General features: G+C 46.2%; 1 protein-coding gene and 1 long non-coding RNA gene across 4 annotated transcripts in view; both read right to left on the minus strand.

The window, feature by feature from the left end:
* Nucleotides 1-19,935, minus strand: part of NAV2 (neuron navigator 2) — an 882,771-nt gene that overhangs the window by 587,827 nt on the left and 275,009 nt on the right. The window lies entirely within an intron of this gene.
* Nucleotides 1-19,935, minus strand: part of LOC129048915 (uncharacterized) — a 96,963-nt gene that overhangs the window by 14,789 nt on the left and 62,239 nt on the right. The window contains exon 2 of the long non-coding RNA XR_008511599.2: nt 1-19,379. This exon is cut by the window's left edge and continues 14,789 nt beyond it. This is a non-coding gene — a long non-coding RNA (uncharacterized LOC129048915). The remainder of the gene's footprint in view (nt 19,380-19,935) is intronic.

The raw sequence follows: 19,935 nt of genomic DNA on the forward strand, positions 1-19,935 counted from the left end.
GTCCTGAGATAAAACAATTCGGTGTGTCTGTGGATAAGATAGTTCCCAGAGGGGAGAGAGAGAGAGAGAGACAGACAGAAACAGAGGGGGTGGGGATAGAGAAAGTGCACGTCTCAGAGAAGGTTTCAGTATGTGATATTTCCAGGGGGACAATTACTGAAAAGACAGGGAGAACCTGGTTTCATTGGGGTTTCACCCAGCCCTGCAGGAGGATGCCAGAGGGAGGAAAATACCCAGGAACACCCAGCCTGACAGCTGGGACATGGTCAGCTGATGGCCTTTGTAGGAGGGAGAGAAAATTATTTACACCAATGTTTGTCAGCCTTGAAGAAGGGGGTGGATATAATTTTGTGCCCCAAGAACATTTCACAATGACTGGAGATATTTTTGGTCATCTCAACTGGGGATGGGGAGTTGCTGCTAATGGCATCTAGTGGGTAGGGGCCGGGGATGCTGCTAAATAGCCCACAATACACAGGACAGTCCTCCATCACAAAGATATATCTAGCTCCAAATGTCAATTGTGCTGACGTTAAGAAACCCCGGTATACACTATATTCCTGGTTGAAATGTTGATGCATCTGACTCTACTCAGCTCCTTGATTAGTCCTAGACTGACAACCAGCTTTCTCCCATCACTGAAACTCACTCTAACCCACTTTTCCCCTTCTTCCACCTCTAGCTCAGGAAATGTTCTCACAACAACCTGACCAAGGGAATCCCATTCAGTACCAATATGTGTGGACACTGGTCCTTGACTTGCAAATAATATGGTCAAAGAGCACTAAACCCAGAGTCCACAGGATTTGGGATGAGTTACCTCTACACTCCAACATCAGTTGCCTTCCTTTCTGTTGACCTTTTTGCAGGGACACTCCATTTCCATGAAAGTAGAGGGTCCCCGGAGACAAACTATGTTCCCCTTGTATGTGAGACAACCCTTTGAAGTTGCCTTGTATCATAAGAAGGGGTTGCCTTTGGGCTCCAGCCACATGCTACTAAGTTTAGCTCAAGAATTATGCATCAATTCCAGCAGGGAGGCAGGGGGCTTTAAGCCATTGGCCTGAAATACTCTAGTCTGCAGCCTGGCTCCACCACCATGAGTAGCCTGCTCCTTTTTTGGCCTCAGTTGCCTCATTAGTGAAATGGGAATCATAATACATGGCTGTTTATGATGATTAGGGATTATATTAATATAAATCACCTAGTAGATGTTCAAAGTACTGCAACTAGTATTATTGTTATGCCTGAGCTGCAAGAGGAATTAGAAATCACCCTGTCCAGACTCTTCATTTTACAGATGCAGATGTTGAGGCCCAGAGAAAGAAACAGATGGACTTGCTTTCTGGGTTTTGAGATGGTAGAGTAGACATTATACTCGCATATTACTGATGAGAAAACAGTCCAGTAGTGAACCAGGCGAGCTGAGAAGCTTGGCCTTTCTAGGCAGTGCCATGCAGCTAGTGCTGGGTAATGCCCTGTGTTACAATTCTGGCCATCTGTGAGTCCTGAATCCCCAGAACAAAGCCCTGCAGAGCAGCTCCACAGTGGCTCCTATTCCAGAAAAGACCTTTCACTGCCCAACTTTCCACTGAGCTTGAAATGGACCATGAATCTCCCTGCTCAAAAATTTTCTGTGCTAGTTCTCAGTCCTTTATACTTCTATTGCTTTCCATTGCTTTTAATGGCAAATACCACAATTACTTTTGCACCAACCTAATTTTTTTTCTTTTTCTTTATCCTCTATCACTCCCTTGGTGATTTCCTCAACTCTCACAGCTGTTAGTACCATCCATGTACTGGAAACTCCCAAACTTACTAAATCCCATTGATTCTAAACCACACATGTTTTCCACATTTTAATATCTCTGAAGTTGTAGTGTGTCCTAGCTTGATGAACAGTGCTTTTTCTTGGTAGTAAATAAAATAATGGTCTTATAGTCAGTGGCCTCTTTTATTTGATTAAATATTGGACATATTTACCCCTAGAACACACCCTTGAATTCCAAACTCAAAAATCACAATGGCTTTTCAACATGTCCCTTGGACTAGTAATAGACATCTCAAACACAAATGAGTCCAGTTGAATTCCCAACTTTTCAATCTCCCCTGTCTCAGCAACTGGCAATCCCATCCCTCCAGTTGTTCAGGCCAAAATCTTGGAGTTACCATAGACTCCTTTCTTTCTCTTATAATCTACATCCAATCTGTCAACAAATTTTGCTGGCTCACTTAAAAATAAATTCTGAGGCCAGTCATTTCCTACCAATCTGCTACCATTATCTGGAGACAAGAACTTCTTGTTTCTTACCTAGATTATCTCCATTGCCTCCCAACTGGCCCCCCGCTTCCTTGACTACCTACAGTCTTGGCTCAGAGCAGCAGCCAGAGTGAGCCTGTGATTAAAACAGCCCTAGCTCCCTGCCCAAATCACTCCCTGCCTCCTTACCCTGGTTCATTTTTAAAGTAACTTGTAATTAGGTGCTATTACATATATTTCTTTCTTTCCATGTCTATCTTCTGTTTCCCCTACCAGAATGTGAGCCCCATGAAGGCAAAGATTTCATCTGTCATGTTTAGTGCCTAATCCCTACTTTCTAGAATAGTCTATATATTTCTTCAGTACCTACTGTATGCCAGGCAATAAATACATAAATACATAGAAATAACAGTAATCTTTGTTGGATGAATATTATAAATATTTGTTGAAATACATATTGTTATTTAATAAATAAATACTAGTTGGTAAATGAAGTATATATAAATATTTGTTGAGTGAATCAGTTTTCACAGGATAGTGCTTTCAAGGGAGCAATGGCTTTGAAGTCAAACTAACCTGAGTTCAAATTCTGAATATACTACTTCATGGCTGTGGGACTTGGGAGATTCATTTAAACTCTCAGCCTGTTTCTAATCTGTATAATTGGAAGAATTAGGCCCACCTTTCAGGGCTGTTTTGAGTTAATGTGCATACAGTGCCTGCACAGTCCCTGATGCATAGCAGGTGCTTGGTTTTTTATTGTTTATTACTTTATTACTGTTGTTCCAACCTCTACACTTAGCCACGGAGCTCTGGAGCTTGTCACAAAACCACAGCACATTTCCGTGGAAGGTGAACTCAGAGCAGAAGCACAGTGGTCTCCATGCTTTGGGGGTGGGAAGACTTGGATTCGAGTCCAAGTGATGCTATCCTTCAGCAGGGTGACCCTGGGCATGCCATTTAACCCCTCTGAGCTTCAGTGTTCTCAGGCATGAAGAGGAAATAATGACCACATCTATTTCATACAATTGCTGTGAGCCCTTCTGGTGTGCATGATATGCGTGTAAAGCACATAGGGCACAGCCAATTCTAAGCAAATGCTACCTTGCATTATTACCATTTAACCTGACAGAGCTCAGTCCCTGCCTCCTGATGCCCAGGGTGCTGCTTTGAGCTTCATGCCACCCTGCCTGCCTGTGGATACACACAGTGGTAGGAGCTTGCAAAGGCTGTCCCGTAACTACAGCTACCTCCTAAGAAATAATCACAGCCCACCCCACACAGAGGCAGTCCTCACACTGCCTCCTTGCTGGGGTCACCAGAATGCTAATGCCAGGCTATGGTCCTGCCTGCAAGTGATCTTCCTCACCACTTCCAGTGGCGACAGTGGTGACTTGGTCAGGGGACGTCTGACTCTCCAGCTGCCACCAGTGTGCTTTGTTGGGCCAATGGTTTCCACTGGGGGAAGGGAGATAGACAAATACTGATTTTTCCATTCGAAATATCCCATGACCTTCCAGCAACCTCCTACACCCCTACAAGAGGAGGTAAATAGTAGTAAAAAAGATGTTTTGTTTTCTTTCTGTAAAGAAAAGTGATGCTTTGTGTTCCACTCTAAGTTATCTTTCTGTCTGGAACCCAACTAATTCAGAAGTTAGAACACCTATGTAGGGCAGGAGGCCCGCTGGTCTCTTCACCGGTCACTGAGTGATTTGAAGAGGTTACTGTGTGAGGAGCTCAGGACAAGGGGGTGCCCTGTCCTATTCCTTCAGCAACTTCCACCCCACATTAGCCACCAAAGGGAACCCTGGACCTCTGTGCTGGTGCTCCAGTGGTCACTAGGGCATAAAATGTTCCTGCACCCCTGGGACTTATATCCTAGTTGGGGAGACAGGCCCCAAAGGACATAAAGACATAAACAAGGTAATTTCCATTCAGGTAAGGGCTCCAAAGAAAAAGAAAAAGGTGACATGTTAGAGAATCACTGGGGATGGGGTGGGGCGGGTCTCAGCTGCCACTGTAATTGGGGTGGTATTGGGGGGCCTCCCAGAGGAGGTGTCACTTCCATGTCCTTTCACACAAGTACACACTCTCTCAGGGAGCAGCTGTACCCCCAGCACTAAATCTACTGCCCAGCAAGAACTAGACAACCATGCATGTATGTTAAATGTTAATGTTAGTCAATGCAATGAGATGTAGCTGTTTGTAGATCTAAATGCTTCTTAATCTTATGACTAACTCAGTAACTTCAGCTCCGGCTTTCCAAGAGCTAATCCAAGGAACAGACTACAGTGAAGTTTTCATGAGGCACCAATAACATGAGAAAAATAAAGACAATATTGGGAGTTTTTATACAAAAATCTAATTTTTTTTAGTGTTTATTCTGAGGTTAAGTTCTTTCCGACTTGGAGTGTGTGTGTGTGTGTGCACGCATGTGCCAAAACGCCCTTTCTTTTACAAAATAATGGTGCTGGATGTTCACTTTTTAGGTTTCTTTTTCTTTAATGTCTTTTCTTGGCAAAATAAGTTTCTTCTCATTCTTTTTTTTTTTTTTTTTTTTTGAGATGGAATCTCGCTCTGTCACCAGGCTGGAGTGCAGTGGCATGATCTCAGCTAACTGCAACCTCCACCTCCCGAGTTCAAGTGATTCTCCTTCCTCATCCTCCCGAGTAGCTGGGACTACAGGTGTGCACCACCACACCAGGCTAATTTATGTATTTTTAGTAGAGACAGGATTTCACCATGTTGGCCAGGATGGTTTCTATCTCTTGACGTCGTGATCCGCCCACCTCAGCCTCCCAAAGTGCAGGGATTACAGGGATGAGCCACCGTGCCCGGCCTTGCCATTCTTAAAAAATGTTATTGGGAATTCAACAATCTGGGAACCACTCTTTTACAGTCTTTTTACTTGGCAGCCTGAAGGCTAAAGGAAAACTAGCTTCATTTTGGAAGGGAGCTGGCAAATGCCTTCCAGCCGCCTCTGCGCACCTGCCGGAGTCCATCCCTGTTTTGGCAGTGAGATGATGGGGTTTCAGGTCGTTGGAAGTCAGACAGTGTGTATGAGAAATGGACTCACCTGCAGTTTAAGTAAAGGATGAAAAATAAGAGATATGGAGCACTGTTCCCTCAGCAGTGTCCCTAAACTGCAAAATGCTCCTTATCACTAAAAATTACTGGAGATGAGGGAAGGCAAAGACCAGAAGGTCATGAAAAGAACTGCCCAGGGTCCATCATGGCTGATTTACAGCAGATTTATGCAAAAGATCTTCCTCAAACTACCTCCTTTTCTGCTAACATTTTTCTTTTCCCTTTGTCCCTCCGTGGCCCCCTCCCAGACTAAAAACATGAAATTGAGGTGGAAGAAGAAGCATTGGGAGTGTGCTATGTTTCCTCGATACAAAAATTATTAATCTGCATGCCTGCCGTGTAGCACAGAGCAGGGAACGTGGCTTGATTTCACTAAGCTCTGGGAAAACTTCCCCACTGCCATGTCCCTACCATTTGTTAAGAGAAACAATTGCAGCCTGATTCCCAGGATTGTGTGTGTGTGTGTGTGTGTGTCAGGGCAGGGAGCTATCTCCTTGTGACTTGGCTGCACCCTCAACACCACAGGGAAGTGGCAGGGAGGTCTGTAGAATTCCCCTCTGTAGGAGTGCTGGTGGGAGGTGGGCTTGACCAGTCAGAAGGGACCACCCCAGATGCAAATCAAGAGCCTAAGTCAGAGTGCATTCCAAGTGTGTGGATCCTAAGACAGACAAAAAGACATCATATACTTTGCAAAATACTGTGAGAGACCAAGCTGCAGAAGTTCATGGTTGGTGTCTGATAAATTCAAGAGAGTGTTGGATGTGGAGAGAGTTGCTGAGTGGACAGGGGTGGAGGTGGTGCGTGGTGCTACCGTGTCGAGGCTAGGAAAAGCAGTTTCAATGGGCTGGAGAGCCTGATGTCTGTCCACTGGAAAGTTGAAGCTCATTGGACTGGTGCCTGATACAGACTTGGGAAAGTTAAAGGCAAGGGAGTGTGGCTATCGGCTGGGAGATAATGAAAGACGGAGAGAGAGAAAGAGCAATGAATTAGTCCGTTTTCATGCTGCTGACAAAGACACATCTGAGACTGGGTAATTTATAAAGAAAAAGGAGTTTAATGGACTCACATTTCCACATGGCTGGGGAGGCCTCATAATCGTGGCAGAAGGCAAAAGGTACGTCTTACATGGCAGCAGACTACAGAGAATGAGAGCCAAGCAAAAGGGGATACCCTTTATAAAACCATCAGATCTTGTGAGACTTATTCATTACCATGAGAACAGTATGGGGGAAACTGCCCTCATGATTCAATTATCTCCTACAGCGTCCCTCCCACAACACGTGGGAATTATGGGAGCTACAATTCAAGATGAGATTTGGATGGGGACACAGCCAAACCATATCAAGAGAGATAAACAATAGAGATGGTGGGGGTGGGGGGGTTGGAGAAAGATGCCATAGCATGGAGAAATAAACTAACTCTCCCTCCCCAGCAGCAGCCAAGGAGCCATGAACCCCAGGGACCTGGGACATCCTCAGGAATGTTGGCCTGAGAAGGAAAGCTGGGATGAAGAAGAATTACCACTACCTTACTCCCAAGGTTTGTGTGTACAAAAATGGTATTTTCCAAATATGGACTTTGTGTAACAGAAAGAGTTGGCCCAGGGAAGTAATGGACCTCAGCAGAAAGCTGGAATGAATTTCAGATTTCCTAAGGGGCTGCCAAGCCAATGGTGGCTTCAGGATCAAGTGCAATCAGCCAGGTCAGGGGACTGTAGGAGAGCTTCCCCAGCCATCCTGGGGATTCTGAGAAAGTGGGAAAGACCTCTACTGCAGAGTGGGTTTTAAGGGTCTGCCAATAAGCACAAGCACACCAGGCAAGTAAGAACTGTCTTTCCCTCTTTTCCCCTTCTTCTTCATCCAATCCTGGAGTGTGCAGTGAGTAAACAATGGGTGAAAAAAGAATAGAGAAAGAGATAAGAGGTCAATCATACTCATTCGCCTGAGACAAGGCTGGCTGTGAAGCTGACTTTAGAAAGAGAAGGGGAGAAGATTGATCTCCAATTCAAATGCAGAGTTGGAATTAGCACATAGGACTGGGAATTCCAATTGCAGAACTGAGACTGTGTTTTGTGACTTCAAGTTATGCAAGATACTACCTAACAGAAGGTGAAAACATTGTGGGGCCTCTTTGAGTTTTCACTGCAGGGGAGAGGAAAACACTGAGACAAAAATGAAGTCTTGTTCTGCTCATTCTAAGAGTTATGCTTGATTAAAATACACAGTGAATCAGGAACCAGGAGGAGCTATAATGGCCCTGAGGTGATTTTTTTAAAAAGACAAGGCAGAAAGGACAGGTCTGCCTTGGTGACACTGTGGCAGTAGGGCCATGTGTGGACCTCTCAGCATGATGCTGAGAGAGAAGGAACCCTTATTCTGGGGCAACATTTCACAATGCCCACCCAAACCTTTGCACCTCCTGACAGGGAGGCGGGGAAGATTATCAGGAGAGGTGGGACCTATCCCTGAGACCTGGGCCTCCACCCTAGGATACTCGTCCAGCTGCCCATAGGCCTGAAGACTGGTTTTTCTGAACTACCAATCTCAGCAGGTCATCAGATAAATACCTGGGATTCCATATCAACGAGGGAGAAAGGTTAAACTTCCTCCAGGGAAGGGAGGGCAGGTAGGTTATCTCCAGGAGGCATTTTTTTGTCTCCTAGATAAGAAAATGAAGAATGAGGGCACTGTTCCACAATGTGATGGGTATTTCTCCAACCACTTCTTCTGTGGGAAGACTATCCCCGCAGTTTTGCCTGCAACCCCCTCACTAAGAGAAGTGCCCACTTTGCAAAGATGAGCAGGTTCTCACTGAAGCTGCTTCCTACCTCGGGGACTCTCCAGCCTTCTAACCTTCCCCTGCATGGCTCCCTGGGCACACAGACTTGTCAACACCTTCCTAAACAAGATGTGTGGTTTCCACATCACTAACGACAGACCGCAGTCCTCACTTCCTCCGCCTGCACCCCCTCTTCTATTTCACTCAGACCAAGTTTGGTGGAAGGCTGAAGGAAGCATATCCAACACCACTTAAGAAATTCATGCTAGAGTGGTTTGGAGTTGGCACACAGCAAAGCCTGAGCATTTCTGATGATCTGAAATATGGTGTAGGAAAGACGCCACTGGAGACCAACGCATGGCCTCGGCTCTGCCACCTGCTTGCTGTGTGTCCTTGGGCAAATCAATGCACCTCTCTGGGGCCCAGTTTCCCCATCTGTCAATGACACGGGTTGGACAGAAAGATCCTTTCTAGCTCTAATTAACTCCAGTTCTGTGAAATCTGCTCTGGCTTAGGACGCTGCACTTTAGCTTGAATTTATGACCCAGACAACAATTTGAACACCAATTTGATATTTCTTTTATGGAGAAATGAATGTCATTCACAGGGTAATAACCAGGAAGCCAATTCAAACCCAGGATTAACAGGGAGAAAAAAAACCCACGTCTCCAAACTTGCTAAATTTAATTGTGTTTACACAACACTGATCTTATACCACTAAACACTAAGCTGTAAGTGTCAGTTAGCTGAAGCCAAAGGGCCTGGATATCACAATCCTAAATAACAATTGTAGAAAGCCCAGAAGCTTGTAAAGATTAGCAGGAAAGAGATACCATCTCCTAGGGAAGTCCTTAGAGCTTAGGAAAATTTGAGAGTGGGGTTCTGGGACTTCCCAATGTGAAATTAGTATCTTAAAAAAAAGATAAAAACAATAAAGTCCCCAAACTTCTGCAAGCTTTCCAAGAGTCTGTTACAAGCCTGGCCCTTTTAGGCCCAGCCCCCCACCAATGCCAGCACTGACGTCAGCTCACTGTCTCCATAGCCGGCAGCCCTGGGAGCTGAACTCACCAGATCAATGAAAACATCAACCATGCCAGACGTGCCTGCCCTGCTCCAAGCCTGCCAAGGAGCCAGGGGTTCAGGTGCAGAGCCGGGCCATCTGTCATTAGGCTCTGCTGTTAATTGCCGTGCTAATGAACAAGGTTTGAATTGGAGGCACGAAATGCACATGCAGATTTACACACAGCTCTGTAGTACTGTGTCCCATTCCCTTACAAGCTAGCACAGTCTCTTGGACACAAAGGGAAAGGTGGCCAAGTGACATCACGCACACAGACGTTGCATAACCCAACCGGCAGATACTTCAAGTGGCAGATGTGCAGAATTTTTCAGCTAGGTGCTCATTCCTCCAGTCATCTATCTACTCAACAAATACTGGCTTTGTGGTGGCCACCATGTCAAATGCCAGGGCTCCAGACATGACAACAACAGGGTCCCTACCCTCAGGGGATCATATCCTACCAGGGGAGATAGACAGGTGAACAAACAGGACAAATACAGGTTGACAAGGGCTAACAGAGAAGTCAGAGGCTGTGGGAACAGAGAGGAGGAGTATCTAACCAGCCCGGAGTATCTGGAAGACTTCCTGGAGGAGGAAAAAACACGTGGGCTAAATCTTAAAGGAAGACCAGAAGTTACCCAGGGAAAGAAATGAAGGAAGACATTATAAACAGAGAGACCAGGAGGTAAGAGAGAACCTCACTGTCTGGGGACACAGGGAGTCAGATACAGGAGGCTCAGAGTGGGCGATGGGAGGTGAAGAGTGAAGACACGCGTATAGAGAGTAACGATGCTGGAGAAGAAGGTGGGGTGCAGATGGTGACGAGTCCTGAAAAGCAATTGCTTTGCAAACCTTGATCAAGCTCTTGCAATGTGCAAGCAATGGCATTAAGTCAATGTGGGGGCCCTTGCCCTCACGGCACATGGACTTCCTAGAGGAGAAAGAAGAAGAGTGGCTCGGAAGAAGAAGAAATGTCACCAGACTGAGTTAGTCAGAGAACGCCTCGCTCTAGAGGAAGCAGAACTGGGCCTCCAACTTCAGGCAGAACTTCAACCGGTGAGCCAGTGCCACTACCCAGATGTTTTGCGTATATTGCCTCACCAAATCAATGAGGACATGACATCTTCCCATTTTCCAGGTAGGGAAACTGAGGCCCAGAAAGCTTAAATAGTTTGGGAGCTGGGAAGTGGAACAGGAGGGATGCACTGTTCCTGACTCCAGAGCCTGTGCCCCATCCATTTCACCTTGCTGCTCTCCAAGGCTTTTCTGGTCAAGGGAACAGCCTGACAAGCATGGGGAAGGGATGCGAAAGGCACACAGGAGGACCGGGCAGGATGCGGTTTTCACTGGAGAAGGGAGTTCGTGTGGAGGAGATGGGGGCCTTGGGTGTGGAGTGATGGTCAACAGAGCAGCACAAGCTTCAGCTTTGAAGTCTAGGAGCCCAGGGACAAGCGAGGTACCCTCTCCTGGCTGCAGATTTCTCACTGCAAAATGGGACCTAACACCTGCTTCCTCTGGATGAATTCTCCAATGAGAACCCAGTGAGACAATGAGTCGAGTGCTTAGGAGATGGCCTCATGCCTTGTGAGTCCTCAACTGTGGATGATATGATTATTTTAATCAACAGCCATCATTATTCCCAATAATAATAACTGCAAGTAAGACCCCGGAGGTATGTTGGGGCTGGTATGTGGAGGACGCTGAGCTCTAGGCAGCCATGCCATCAGGATTCTGTTGACATTGGGGAATTACAGTGACAGTTCTTAAGAACAGACGTGAAATAACAGTTTGGACAGAGCATGTTCTCTTCTACAGAATAACACAGCAACTCCCTTATTCAGAAGTGTCATGATTTTTCTCCTATGCAGAAAAATTGTATCACAGTGAAGAAAGGCATGTCCAACACTTCAAATGCTGGCCACAACGTGCCAGCGGGGGTGACAGTGACCATCTGAAGGCTGGACACACACCAGTGGCACTTCAGTGGTGAGGAGGCTCAGGAGGGCCTCATGGGTTCCAGCAGGGGCCAGGGGCACTCTGGATACCCCCAGCTGGTGAGGAGGGAAGAAGGTGGGGTCACTGCTGCTGGCCCCTTACTGCTGACACTGTGAGCCTCTTGAAGGTGTGGGGCCTCATCCTCTAAGCTGTTTATCACTAAAAATCAGAAACCTCTGGAGGCCACACTCCTGTAAACACAGAAGCAGATGCTCCCTGGACCACTCCTCTCTCTATCAAAAAGAATAAGGCAGTGGGCTCCTCCTCCAGTGGTAGGCTTGGAGACAATGGAAGGAGAGGAATGCCTTTGTGAGGGGTGCAGTGTGGCTTCATTTCGATCCTGCCTCCCACCTTCTTGCTGTTCTGCAGAAGAGGGAGGCTGTGTGGTGGCTTCCAAGTGGCACAGCCGTCCTTGAGGAAGGCAAGTGGGATCTGGCGTATGTTGGGCACCAGCAAGTCCTTGAGCTCATTTACTGTCTTGTGACCTCTCTATATACCAGGCCTTATCCTCACTTTACAAACAAAAATGTGGCCACAAAAGGGCAAATGACTGTCCAAGCCATGCAGCTAGTAGGCCACTGAGCTGGATCCAAACCCATCTGCCTAAACTGTAAAACCCCAGTTTTAGCCCCTGCCAAATTCTGCCTCTCAGAGCAGAGGGTGGGAGAGATAGTAGTTGGCTACAGTTCTTCACAAAAGTGATTGAATGATAGTGGCCAAAGAGAAAGGAAGGGTCCAGAGCCATGCCGAGGGACAGTCCTGGGTTTGCATCTCTGCTGGAGCGACCGTTGGCACGTTACTTATTCCCTCTGATTCCTGCTTCCTCATCTGGAAAATGGATCTCAGAAGGCCTATGTGCAGGGTGGTTGTGAAGATCAGACGCAAAAGGCTAAAGCCCTTGGCCTTCAATAAGTGCTGACTGATGTCAGATATAATTATTGGTTATTATTACAGAGCTGCAGTTAGGATAAGGGGCTTCTCAAATATCTCCACTAACACATAAGATAGGTCAAGAATGAAACTGTGCGCTGCACAGGGCGTGAGAATTTTCTTCTCCCTCCCCGATAACTGGATCCTTTATCGCTGAGCACTTATGTACATTATCTAATTTCATCTTACCCAAAACTTGGAAACTAAATGTCCCATCACTTAGACAGCCAGCTCCGATTTGGCTGTGGATTCTAGAGCCTGTGCTCCTCAAAGCTTGGCCCTCTGCTGCTGTGGCTCACAGCTACCTAGGACTTGGGAACTGGCCTCTGGGTCCATGGTCTCCAAGAGGAAGCCTGGTGTCTCCTCACAGCCCCCTCACCCTCCTCTCAGAGGGTCTGCCCAGCAGTAGCACGTGACTCAATCACTCTTCTAAACCCAGTGGCAACCACTGGCCACCCACTATGAATGACCCAAGTGGAAGAGTTCTCTCCGGATGGGGAGAGGCAGGGTTCAGCTTGGAGTGTTTGGGTTCCCAGGCCCATCACCACGCACTGCCTCATGGCCAAATGGCTATTGGACCCAAATGCAGGCTTGCAGGGTCCAAATGAACCAGATAGGCAGGCACATGGGCCTTCTTAAAAGATTCCAAGGCTGGTCTTCCATTCCCTCTCCATCAAACCACTGCCTCGCCCACAGCGAGGGCCAGGGGAGCTGTAAAATCCCCATTTGCCACAATTAGCAGATGAGTAATGAAATGGTAATGGCAGCCAGCAGTGGCCTCTGCTCTCCCAAGGCCCACGCCCCTGCCTCCTGTGAGTGTCAGCTTGGGACTGAGACCAGCAGAGCACCTGGTACCCAGAGGTACCTGGAGACACACCACTGGGCCCTCGCTTGGCAAAATGCATCTTCCTGTTCCCCCTTCCTGAAATCTGAGCTGTCTTTGATATTCCCGGGGAGCTCACGTCCTCTATGAGAGGCCTTAACTTAGGGTCTCCAAAGATAGGGTAAAATAGGGGAGGGGACCCTAGAGGATGGGAAAGGAGGAAGGAGGGAAAGGGGGAACAGCATTTGCATAGAGCCTGGGGCGGGAAGGAGCTGTCACTGAATGGAAAACAGGCAGCGTGGCTGAAACACACAGTGAGGTACAGGATCAGGAGGCAGAGACAATCAGGTACAATGAGGTATGGGACAGGGAGGCAGAGACAATCAGGTGGGCCCCACAGGCCATGGGGTGGATTTTGCCTCGGGGTTGGCAGGGCATCCCATGGCTTCTTCCCTTCTGCCCTGGCAAGTCATTTAATACTTTTCTAGTTTTCAGCAGCATTTTAAAATTCATCTGTAGCTGGCCGTGCGTGCCTGAAAATGAGCTGGTGTCAGCTCCTGGACTCTTGTCTAGTAAAATGCCCACGAGTGTTTGTTTATGAGTGCATCGCAATAAAAGGATTAGAGACAGCCATATCCTTCCAGTGGTCCCTGTGGTCAGCGGCTGCCTGAGCATGGAGGAGAGTCGAGCTCTGGGCACCCTGCCAGGAAACACTCTGTCTCCTTTGGTCCAGCAAAGAAAGGACCTCAGTGCCCTCAGGCCCTAAGAGTAAAGTTAAAGAAAGCCTGTGCCAGAGAGAAAGAGTTATCCCTCAAAATGCTTCCATCTTGCTTAGTGTTTCCCTCAAAATGCTTCCACATTTTGAGGAATAACACAACCCCCAATTAGCAGGTTCATACTGCTAATAAACACAACCCCCAATTAGCAGGTTCATGCTGCAGCTGAATTCTCAAAAGCGCTTCACAGATTCCAGCCTCAGCATTCCTAGAGAAGGGCCAGGATCTCCCTGAGAGGCCCAGTTGGTGTTTGTGGAATCATCACTCCTCTGGTGATCACGCAGTTTGCCTCACTTTTTCCATGGAGCTCTTTGCTGAAGGACATTCTCCTCCAGGTCAGTGCTCCAGTCAGCCAGCCTCAGCCTGGAGGGTCTGCTTAAATGAGATGGGAGGGGCAACATGGTGCATCAACCCCTGCTGGGCTGAATCTCAAGCCAAGGCAGGGGCAGCCTTCCTGAATGTCACACCCGGAAAAGGGGGATTCTGTCATTCCTTCATTCACTCAGCAACTAGTTACAGAGCACGCACTCTCTGTTAGGTGGCAGAGGTAGCTAGAGCTACATCATCAGGGTTCAAACCCTGGCTCTACCATCTCCCAGTTCTGTGGCCTTCAGCAAGGGACTTACTGCTTTGTGCCTCAGTTGCTCCACCCATAAAATGGTGATAATGAAAGCACACATGTTAAAAGGAAACGCGAAGATTAAATAAGGCATAAAGAGTTAGGACAGCCCCTAGCACACAATAAGCACCTTACGAGAGCCCACACTGCACGAAGGCAGAGCTGTGCACCTGCCTTGTTCATCATTTTATCCAGGCACCTGGGAAGCCTTCCCTGAGAGGCCCGGTTGGTATTTGGTGGTAGAAGGCAGGTGTTCCACAAAGATTTTGGGAACAAATTATGAATTAATGAAGTTGAGTGGTTGTTCTTGTTATTATTATTATTGTTGTTAATATTGCTTACTTTAGGCTGCTATAACAAAATACCATAGACTGGGCAGCTTATAAACAACAGATATTTATTTTTCACAGTTCTAGAAGCTGGAAGTCTCAGATCAGGGTGCCAGCATGGCCAGGTTCTGGTGAGGGCCCTCTTCTGGGTGGCAGACTCTCATCTCATCGTTTTGTTTCCTCACACAGCAGAAAAGGTGAGGGAGCTCTATGGGGTCCCTTTTATAAGGATGTGGATCCCATTCATGAGGACTCCACCCTTATAATCTAATTACCTCTCAAAGGCCCCGCCTCCTAATCCCATCACATTGAGGGTTAAGATTTCAGCATAGGAATTTTGAGTAGGGGCGCAAACACCCTGTCCAGGGCAATTATTATCGTTATACTCTGTAGGCTCTTACATGTCATGCCAGGAACACAGGAATGAATAAGTCAGATGTGATCTCTGCTTTCATTTATCAGATGAGAGGAATGTTAAACAACTAATAAATGTTTGCTGAATGATCAAGCGAATGAAATAATTACATGATTATTTAATTACAGCTGTGAAGGGAAAGCCCAACAAAAGGCAGGGTATTTTGTTCTAACTGAGGACATCTACTGACACAGCCAAGCTGTAAAGCAGACCACGGACTGCAGTGCAGCATGGAGAACAACTCTACATCTGGTTGGAGGGGGAGTAATGTCCAGTCTGTGCACAGACAGATGGCAGGTGTGCAGCACTCAGCATGGGATAGAGGTACCTGATCTAACCACAGAGAAGGGGTGGGTCAGGAGAGCTTCCTGGGCTGAACGTTAAATAACAGAATCGAAGTCAATTGAGCCAAGGTAAAGGTAGGCTGTTTCCCCTTTACTCCCTGTGAATCTCAACATTGAGCATGGGTCTGGAACATCATAGATACATAACAAAGTGTGTGTTGAATGAATCGATGGTTGAATGACTGAATGAATGAAGCTTTGATGAGATTCCCCTAGGAGTCTGTTATCCACGAAAGTTGAACATGCATTAATCTTTCCATGCCCAAATGAAGAAATTGAAGCCCAGAAGGAAGAAATCAATAGCCCACTCTATTTACCCTACTTCTCTGTCCCTCTTTAGCTCTGTGGCTGCTGTTTGAGAGGAATTATTTACTGCCCCAGCTATGCCCTTTTGTATTTTTTACAAAGCACAGTTCTATTGCTCCCAGCAAACAATATCTTTCTATGGCACAGGCTGGATGCCATTCTACACCTCCATCTTAATGCAAAGTTGTTCCCCAATGCTATGGCTCAGTCCATGTTTGGTTTTGCAGATATGTCTCTATCAGTAGAAATCCTCAGCTATAACAAGATTATTTTTACCCATTGATCCTAATGGGCTTTCTTACCTGCAAAAGGTCTTAGGGGACACCAGGGTGGGAACCACAGAACCCTGACTGAGAACCACTCCTTTAGGAGCCTCCTCTGGCTGTTTGGTGTATCACTGGTGCATGGTGCAATATCTGGATAAGCCTGGCCAAGAGCCTAGTCTGCCTCTGGGGGCTTATCCTGAAATTCTGGAATGACTCCTGAACCTTTGGTGCTCAACCACCTCCTCTTTGCAGGGCTAAAAATAACTTGACCACTTCCTGACAGGCATGACTGGTGTCAGTTTGGGGTGCATGATACTGAACTAAGTGCCAGGTACAGATGTGCAATTTGTGGGCAGTTTTACTTAATCCTCTCAAAAATTCTGCAAGGAGGTATCATTATCCTCATTTAAAAGTTGAAAAAATCGAAACTCTAGAGGTTTGGTGATTCCACTCAAGGATGTATGAGAGTTCAGAATCAGAACCAGGAAGACTTAAACCAGGGAGATAAATCCCCCAAAGGAGGAACACCACGCCAGGGCATGCTCACATGCAGAACCTCCAGGCTTTCACTAGGGTGGCTGTGAGTTTTGCAAACTGTGGCTCTAAAGGGATCATGTAAGAGGCATGAGAAACCAAGAAAGTGGACTGCGCAGGCCAAGAGAAGGGAGTTAGCAGTGATTCCTTCTGCTACTTTCTCACCAATCCACATCCTTTCTCTTCTGCAAAACCCATTTCTTATTATTATTACTATCATTATTATTATTATTATTATTATTATTATTATTATTTTGTAGAGAGAGGGTCTTGCTATGTTGCCTGGTCTGGTCATGAACTCCTGGGCTCAGTTGATCCTCCCACCTCAGCCTCCCAAAGTGCTGGGATAATAGGTGTGAGCCACCATGCCCAGGAGAAATTTCATCTTTTTAACTCTGTTAATAACTTCATCTACTGTTGTGTCTTTCTTGTTTGTTCACTGAAATTTCATAAAACCCCACTGCTGACATGAATACTTGGGTGTGTTGTATATGGTGACCCTGGTCTGTTGCCCAGCCTCTGGAAACTCAGGTCCTCATCTAGGTGGAAACACCAGCCCAGCAGGAAGCCCCTTGGCTTTATTGCAGTCCTCGTTTATCCTACTCTCTCTCTCTGCGGAGGTTGTTGAACAGTCAGAGGGACCAAAATAGAGCTAGCCAAAATTGCAAGTGCATTCTATTATCTCCCCCAAACCCTCATGCTCCTGTCCCACAGCATCAGCCAAAGGAAAACAAGACAGGGAAAGTAGACACGGCTCATTTTGCTTGTAACAAACAGATGAGTTGTGGTGAAGAATTAACCAAGGTGCACAAATTAGCACAATCCTATAGGCTGTAAATAAATCAGCCTTAAAAGTATTCACAACTTAAGCCTCTTTTATCCTCAGCTGAGAAACTCTTCTGTGATTTCCTGCCCACGGTGTTGTTAGTGAGGGTAGCAGTTCTGGACTTTGGGGGTGGGAGTTGTTAGGAAAGGTGGCAGTTCATTTGGTATTGTGGGGCTCAAACTTCAATACCACACCATTGGCTTAGGAGAAAGAGGGGCCTATGTCACCTTTTACTTGCAGCAAAAAGACAAAAGATCCTATCATGTGGTAGAAGTTGTTCTGTGTTCTGCAGCTCTTGGAGTCCCTTAGGGATCTCATTTGATCTCAAGTCTTTAAGTCCATCTCTACACATTGATGACATCCCAATTTATATCTCCAGCCAGGACATCTTCCTGAATTCTATGCTCATAACTCCACCTGCCTATTTGACATCTCCACTTGCACATATAAAGAAATCTCCACAGTAACACTTTAAAACCAAATTCCTGCTATTCTCTCCCAAACCTGCTGCACGGGCAGCCTTTCCCATCTCAGTCAATGGCAAGCCCGTTCTTCTAGTTGCTCAGGCTGAAACCCTTGGAATCAACCTTGATTCCCTTCTGTCACTCACATGCCTCATCCCGTCAACCAACAAATCCTCCCAGCTCTACCTTCAAAGCAACCACAGTCCTAGCACTTCCCACCCCCACCCTGCTTCCACCTGGCCCAAGCCTCCAGCATCACTTCCTGAATCGCAGTAACTGCCTTACAGTGTTATTTGTATCAAGGGGAAACTGGAAACTATTCTAGTATCCATAATACATATTTTATCAAATAATTTTCAAGGCTTTTGTACTCTGGGTTGTCAAACTATTTAAGATGCTGCTGAAGAACAATTAGCATCTGGGAAGATGTTCACATGAAATTACAAAGTGAAAAAAGGATATGTAGAAACTGGAAAGTTATATTGGAAAATGCTCTCTGGTTCTGAAACTGTAGAATTTTAAATTTCTTTTTCTATGTTTGTGCTTTCTACACTTAAAAAAATTGTGTTCATGATTAGGAAAAAAAATACGATTAAAAATAAAATGATGGAAAAGTAAAACACAGAAGTAGAGACAATACATGGTTGATGTAGAGGACAGAGAGGCTGCAAGTTCCCTCTCAGGCATAGAATATAATATTTGAGCTGTAAGTGCTGTGAGCTCCCATTTTATAAATGGAAAAAGAGAGGTCCAGAGATACACAGTGAGTTGCCCAGAAAAATAATGCCTGCTTTCATTTACTCCTGTGTACCAGACATTGTGCTATGTGCTTTTTAAATATGAAAATTTGTATTCTCCACACTGGCTATATGAGGTTAAGAATAGTTCCCTCTACCACTCCATCCACTCTACAGATGAGGAGACTGATGCTTATACAAGTTATATAATTTGCCCAGAATCACATGGCTAGTCATATTCAGAGCTGGTATCCAAACCCCAAAGATCATGCTCTTATCTATTACTGTTTTGCTACTTTACAAAGTCATACATTCAGCTGGGAAGGAGAGCCTAGATTTCCAAACTCCCAGTCATCTTGCACCATTTTGAAACGAAGTGTGGATGAGTAGAATTAAACAGCTCAGAGGCCCCAAAAACTCCTTCTCATGTCCCTGCTTCAGCCCAGAGCACAGCCTGGGCCTGCCTGGGCTGTAGCCATCTCTTCTGGTTCAACTCATGAGTCCAAAGCTTTTCCCTCTTTGAAGGAGCAGCTGCTGTGGGCAGGAGACTTCCAGAGAACATGAAGTAAATCAATGTTGGAGACTGGCCTGGCATTGGAAGTTTCTCCCAGAGCCTGGCCTGCCACCCAGAATTCTCTCCTTTGTGAGTCCCACCGAGGCAGTAAATGCATAATGGATTTAGGGACCATCCCCTAAGGTTAAATGTCAAACACACCTTCAAATAAAATGTCAGGGATAAAAACAGCTAGTGAGTTGGTCTCTCTGAGATGCAGAGAAAGTGTACTCTGGTCATTCCCGCAGCTTCCAGGCTGTGTGGAGAATCCTGTGGCCTAAAGGGGAGAATTGGGTTGAGGAGTTGATAAATATTTTCACCTAAAATGTCAGTAAAAATAAAGTCAGAAAAACCGCAATGTTAAAGAGCTGCAGAATGTGTGTTGAGAGGATCTGGTGAGACAGTGTTACTTAAACCCTGGTGAGAGAGTGGTGAGAGAGTGTTACTTAAACCCTGGGTGAACAGAATTGTTGTTCTAGTACTGAGGACAACAGTCTCCCTCCAAGCTTGAAAATGAGAACATTAAGATTTTCCTGCTAGAGGCACCCTCCAAGACAAACACAATACACCCTGGAGCAGAGCTGCGCAAAAGCATCATGAGGAGGCAGAATAGCCCCCAGCCTGTAGGCCTAGATGCTAACTTTGGTGCAAATCTTAGCATTGTAAAAGAAAATATACAGATCAGGCTGAAATGGTGGGGCAGGGCAGAGACTGGCATATTTGTCTCCTGGGGCTGCCACAAACTGGGTGGCTTAAAAGAAGAGACATTTATTGTCTCACATTTCTGGAGGCTAGAAGGCCAGAATCAAGGTGTGAACAGGGCCGTGCTCCCT

The sequence above is a fragment of the Pongo abelii genome, chromosome 9, assembly GCF_028885655.2.
Source record: "Pongo abelii isolate AG06213 chromosome 9, NHGRI_mPonAbe1-v2.0_pri, whole genome shotgun sequence".
Lineage (NCBI taxonomy): Eukaryota > Metazoa > Chordata > Mammalia > Primates > Hominidae > Pongo > Pongo abelii.